The sequence below is a fragment of the Nycticebus coucang genome, chromosome 13, assembly GCF_027406575.1.
Source record: "Nycticebus coucang isolate mNycCou1 chromosome 13, mNycCou1.pri, whole genome shotgun sequence".
NCBI lineage: Eukaryota > Metazoa > Chordata > Mammalia > Primates > Lorisidae > Nycticebus > Nycticebus coucang.
In genome coordinates, this window is record NC_069792.1 from 84,704,178 (window position 1) to 84,710,711 (window position 6,534).

The following is a 6,534-nucleotide window of genomic DNA, read 5'->3' on the forward strand; positions in this document are numbered from 1 at the left end:
GGGTTCTTCAGAGAAACAGAACCAAGAGGATGATTTTTCCTCACTCTCTATTTATATATAGAAGGAAATTTATCCTAGGAAATTGGCTCCCATGATCATGGAGGCTGGCAAGTCCCGAGATCTGCCGAGTGAGTCATCATGCTAGAGACCCAGGAGGGCTGGTGGTTTAGTCCCAGTCTGGGTCCAAAGGCCCGAGTTCTAGGAGAGCTAGTGGTGTAGTTCAATCTGAAAGCCAGAGGATTTGATACAGTGTTCCCCCATTAAAGGCTGGACAAGGGACCCCAGTTTCTTGGGTGTAGGCAATTACATGAAGAGAATACCCTGACCTTTTGCCCCAAGCTGGAGGAACTGCATTCATTCATTTGTCAATACTGTTCATTAACACCAAAAGTACTTTTCAAGACCTTATACCCTTAGACAAAGATGTGGAATCTTCCCACTTGGGTCTTTTGCTCTACCAGAAGCTCTGGTACTTTTTTAGGCCTTCTGTTCAGAAGCCCTGGTGCTTTTTACTCCTTCTTTTACTCCTTTTTACTCCTTCTTTTTATTCCTTTCTGTCTAATAAGGCCTGTCTTACCACTGATCTGTGGTCCATGGGTTCATTCTTTGAATACCCGAGACCAAGGACCTACTGAAGAAAGGAATTCTGGTAACAGATTGAGACACAAAAAAGTCTGATATTTCGGAAGGCAGGAAAAAGGCCAATGTCCCAGTTTGAAGGCAGTTGGGAAACAGAAACTCCCTTATACTCAAGAGGGAGTCAACCTTTTGTTCTTTTTAGATCTGAATTGATTGGATGAGGCCCACCTGCATTAGGGAGGGCCATCTGCTTTACTCAGTCTACCAATTTAAATGCAAGTCTCATCCAGAAACACCTTCACAGGAATACCCAGGATAATGTTGGACCTAATATCTGGGCACCCCATGACCCACTCAAGCTGACACATAAAATTAACCATCACACTTCAAAATATCTTTCTGAGAAACAAAATTAAATTCATAAAAAGCAACAATCATGTCCAGAGGACACTTTTTAGATGACGAGATGGAAGGATTAATTCGAATCTGTATTTACTGCTTTGTAGTGTTATTATTTGATAGAGGTCTAATCCCAACCCTGTATCTTAATGATAGCAAGGGCTATTTTCCAGAATTTTAGAGTTGCTTATAGCTAGGCAGTGACTCAGGGTAGTTGTGGGTGGGGTAAAAAAGGCAGTGAGTGTGCCAAATAGTGCTAAAAAATACCCAAAGATAAGAAATGTGCAATCAACCTTGACCTCCTTTTCCCTTCCTCCTCCTTAATGCAGAGTGGGTGAAATGGCTCATACATTACTAATTACTCTCTGCTAGTCACTGTACATACATTTGCTCCTGTGTTGCTTACTCTATTTTTTCCTAGGATTGTCACAAACTCTATGGCTTAAAATAAAAGAAATTTGTTATTTCATTAGTCTGGAAGCTAGAAATCTAAAATCAAGGTGTCAGCAGGGCCATGTTCCTTCTCCGGTCTTGAGGGAAGAATCTTTCCTTGCCTCTTCTAGCTTCTGGTGCTCTTCCGTGGCTTACAGCTGGCTCACTGCAGTCTTTGTCTCCATTTTACCTGGCCTTCACTCTGTGACTCTGAGTGCCCTCTCTTTTTATAAGGACAACAGTCATTGGATTTAGAGCCCACTCGAATGCAATATGACCTTACAGGATTAATAATTACATTTGCAAAGACTCGAGTTCCAAACAAGGTCTTATTCTGAGGTTCTGGATAGACATACATTTTTTTGGAGGTGGAATACTATTCAAACTCATTACACCTAATAAAACGCCTTTTCTTCTGTTGAGAAAGAAGCAGAAAGAATAACTGGACCAGATCCCTGTTAGAAAGCGGCTGAGCTGAGTTTATGTGTAAGCTCTTCACCATTAGCCCAAGTGTCTTCCTTCTTCTCCTCTGCCTGCATCTCTACTCCTTTTTTTCATTACTTATTTTCTCATTCAAAAACACCCTGGGTATTAGTTTACCTTCATTTCAATAGACAAAAATTTCTTTTGTTAACTGTTTAACAGTTGGGGCAAGGGGGGATGGGAAGTTGTGCTGTGGGAAATCTTTCAATCTCCTTATTTTTCTGTTTTCGTGAAATTGGGGCAAATGAAACCTATCTCATTTGGTGGTTGTGTGTTTTAAACAAAAAACAAGGTGTGAGAAAGGGCTTGGGAAAATCTTCTAAGGCATGCAACCCTGAGGGATTTTTTGTAGAAAAATTTTCAGAAAGTAAGGACTCACCTAAGGCATTAGTTAATTTATATTTTCTTGAATTTCTGCATTGTTGACAAGCCTTGAAATCTTAGACAACTGAGCAAGAAACTGAAATAGTTGCCCCATAATTTTAGGTTGCTATTTGGTTGGTTTCTTTCAAGCAGTAAATAATTTACTTTCATCTTCTCTGCTAGATTACAACACAAGTTGACATTATAGCTCTACTGCTTATTAGAAATATCACCTTGTTCATGTTACTTAGCTTTATAACCAGATTGTGAAGGTTAAGAACAAAAGCAAAAACACACATACAGGCTCCCAGCCTAGCTTCTGGTACATTCTAAGTAGTCAGAAAATGAAAGTTTAAAAAAATCCTATTGTTATTGTTATGACTGTTAATATTGTTGATATTCACAGACACTGAGGTATAAATACTTGCCTTGTGAATATATTTATTATTTGAAACAAATAAGAAATTTAAGAAATTTTGAAATAACTCTTGAAGTACAGGTGTAAGAACCAAGTTAACTCCATTTTGTTAAAACTAACTTCATCTTGTCCCTTAGGCTTCAGTTTGCAGCTGCATACCAAAGGCGTTAGGCAACCTGCTCCCTCCCCCGACCCCTGTCCTTGCCCCATGATCCGCACTCTTACACAACATCTGCTCCGAGCTATAACAAACACTCTCCAGACAGCCAAGGACAAGTGCTTGGTCCCCTAGGTCCCCCCCATCAGCTCGCCCCAGCGGCTCACCTCACAACCCCTCTCTTTGTTCTTTTCTGTACCCTTAAAACCTCCCTCATTTTCGAGATCGGGGCTTCTCTACTCTCTTGCTGCACCAGAACCAGGGGGCCTGAGCTCGAGCTTGTAAATAAACAACCTCTTGCTTTTGCATCGGACTTGGTCTCCGGGTGATTTATGTGGGGGATCCCGCGACTTAGGCACAACATTTGGGGGCTTGTCCGGGAGAACCCCTCAAAATCCCTGAGTACCTGCTCTGGAGGTGAGTGCGTGTGTGCCGGCATTTGTCTTGTCCTGTTCCGTGTTGGTTCCGTATGTTTAATCTGTAGTCGGGATGTGGAATCCCCGGCAGAGTAGAAGTGGGGATGCCCCATGAATGGGGGACTGAGATGTGGAATCCTCAGTCCCTGGTCAAGAAGAGCACAGAAAGGCGATCCTTCTGGTTGAGAGACAAGGCAGGTCACAACCGTCAGACGGAGTTACGCTGTCGTCTCATTTTCAGTTTTGCCTGAGAACCCGCAAGGGCAGGCTTCTGTTTTCTGGAGGAATCTTGGATGTTATTTGTTTTGTCTGTGTTTTATTCTATTTGGAGGGTGACATGGGACAGATGCAGACGACCCCCTTCTCCCCAGCTTTGACTCATTTCCAGGACTTCAAAGACAAGGCCCAAGAGTATGGCTTTAATGTGTCCAGAGGTAAACTTGGTTTTTTGCAGGAACGAATGGCCGGCGTACCATGTAGGGTGGCCACCAGAGGGCACTTTTCATCTCCCCATTATCTTTCAGGTCAAAGATATAGTCTATCGATCTGGGAACGGACACCCCGACCAGATCCCGTATATAACTGCCTGGCGGGACCTTGTGGAGAACCCGCCATCATGGTTAAAACCCCTCCTTCCTCCATCAGGCAAGGAAGTAGCTAAACTCCTAGCCTTGAAGGAGAAAAAGGAGAAGTCCCCTGAACCCGCTGCCCCTCCCCTGGTCCTCCAAGGAGGAACTGATCCAGAAGTGCTCTTTCCCCCTCCCTATCAACCCTCACCTAGGGGGGCACCTGTTCCTCAGAATCCGCCAGGCAGCGAGGCCACTCCAGCCCCGGTCCAGAGGGTAGCCACCGGAGCCCACCTCACACACGCTGTTGAGCCCTGTGCGATCTGACGGCAGACTCCACAGTGTTGCCTCTCCACGTGGCAGGCCCCCCTGATGAAGTGAACCCCCCGAATCAGCCACACCACTATTGGCCCTTCACCACAAGTGATCTCTATAACTGGAAAATGCAGAACCCTAAGTTCTCCAAAAAAGCCTTGATTGACCTCTTAGACTCAATTCTTTTTACTCACCAGCCTACCTGGGACGATTGTCCCCACCTGTTACGTGTTCTTTTCACCACTGAGGAACGGAACCGCATCTTGGCAGAGGCCAGGAAGGCTGCCGAGGACGCAGACGGAAGCCCCACCACCAACCAGGCTCTCATCATGCCACTTTTCCTCTTACCCGCCCCAATTGGGACTTTAATACTGGAACAGGTCAGGTAAGACTCCAAGTCTACCGCAGACTCTAATGAGGGGTTTCCGTAATGCAGCTAGAAAGCCAACTAATTTGGCCAAGGTAGGTAATGTACAGCAGGAAAAGACAGAATCACCAGCAGCTTTCTTAGAAAGAATTATGGAGGCATTCCGCATGCACACACCCCGAGACCCTGAAGCTGAGGAGAATAGAGCAGCAGTTGTCATGTTCTTTGTTAATCAATCAGCTCCAGACATTAAGTGCAAGCTGCAGAGAATAGATAGACTGGGGGAGAAGTCTTTGCAGGACCTCCTAAGAAGTTGCTGAAAGGGTCTACAACAACCGTGAAACCCCCAAAGAAAAGCAAACAAAAGTGGCTAAAAGACAGACCCAGGAATTAGCCAGGATCCTCCTGACCTCCAGGGCCGCGACCTCGGACAAAAGAGGAAGGCGGCTGCGCCGACTGGCGGCAGGAGGTAAGGAGGGCTCCCCAGGCGGGGAAAGGCTCTGCCTCCAGAAGGACCAGTGCGCCTATTGTAAGGAACATGGACACTGGGCCCGTGAGTGCCCCAAGAAACCACCTCCCAGACCTTCATGCCCCCTCTCAGTGCCAGTCTTGGAACTGAGCAGGCTCGAAGAGTAGGGGGGTCAGGGTTTGCCACCCCTCCCCGAACCTTGGGTAACTCTCAGAGTGGAAGGGACCCCAATTAATTTCCTGGCAGATACCAGAGCCCAGCATTCAGTCCTGACACAGGACCACGACCCTATGGATGCCAGGAAATCATGGGTCCAGGGGGGGATGGGGATCAAACAATATTCATGGACTACCCAAAGAACCATGGACTTAGGTGTGGGCCGGGTATCCCAAGTGTTCATGGTCATCCCTACCCCCTCCTTGTGTGAGACCTCTTAACCAAGGTAGGGGCTCATATCGTCTTCAAAGACGAAGGGCCCCTTGTCACAGACCAGTATGGGAGCCCCATACAAATACTCACCCTACAACTTGAAGATGAGTACAGACTGCACCAGCAGCAGCCTAAGAGCCATCAGCCGACAGATGTCACTGTATGGCTGAAAACCTACCCACTTGCCTGGGATGAGACTGGAGGAGTGGGGCTAGCTGCCCACCAACCACCAGTCATAGTACAGCTCAAGCCAGTAGCTGAACCTGTATGAGTACGGCAGTATCCCATGTCTCAAGAAGCCCAGAGGGGCATCACGCCTCACACCCGGAGGCTTTTTAAGAGCGGAATACTAGTGCCCTGTCAATCTGCATGGAACACTCCCCTGTTGCCTGTAAAAAAGCCACTGACTAATGACTACAGTCGAGTCCAGGACCTAAGAGAAGTCAACAAGCGGGTACTAGACATCCACCCCACTGTCCCAAACCCTTATACACTATTAAGTGCTCTCACCCCTGATCGAGTATGGTACACTGTTCTCGACTTAACAGATGCCTTCTTCAGCCTCCTGCTGGCCCCCCAGAGCCAGGCAATGTTCGCCTTTGAGTGGAACGATGAAGAGCAAGGGATCCATGGTCAACTTACCTGGACCCAGCTGCCGCAAGTGTTTAAAAACTCCCCCACCATCTTCGATGAAGCCCTACACGAGGACCTGAGTGAGTACCGGCAGCAGCATCCTCACCTGACTCTTTTACAGTATGTAGATGACATTCTGATCGCAGCCGAGACAGAAGCAGAATGCCACCAAGGCACCCAGGACTTGCTGACTGCACTAGGAGCTCTGGGGTACCGGGCCTCTGCCAGGAAGGCTCAGATTTGTCAACAAACTGTGAGTTATCTGGGGTACATCCTTAAAGATGGACAGCGGTGGCTGTCCCAGGCAAGAAAAGAAATAGTTCTGAAAATCCGACCTCCACTCCCCCACTCCTGACCACACAGCGAGGGGTGCGGGAGTTCCTTGGGTGGATTCCGGGATTTGTGGAGATAGCAAAGCCCCTCTATAAAGCCACCCGGGACAGCCTGCCTTTCCAGTAGAGTGCAGAACAAGAAAGAGCCTTCCAGGCCCTGAAACGAGCCTTGCTCT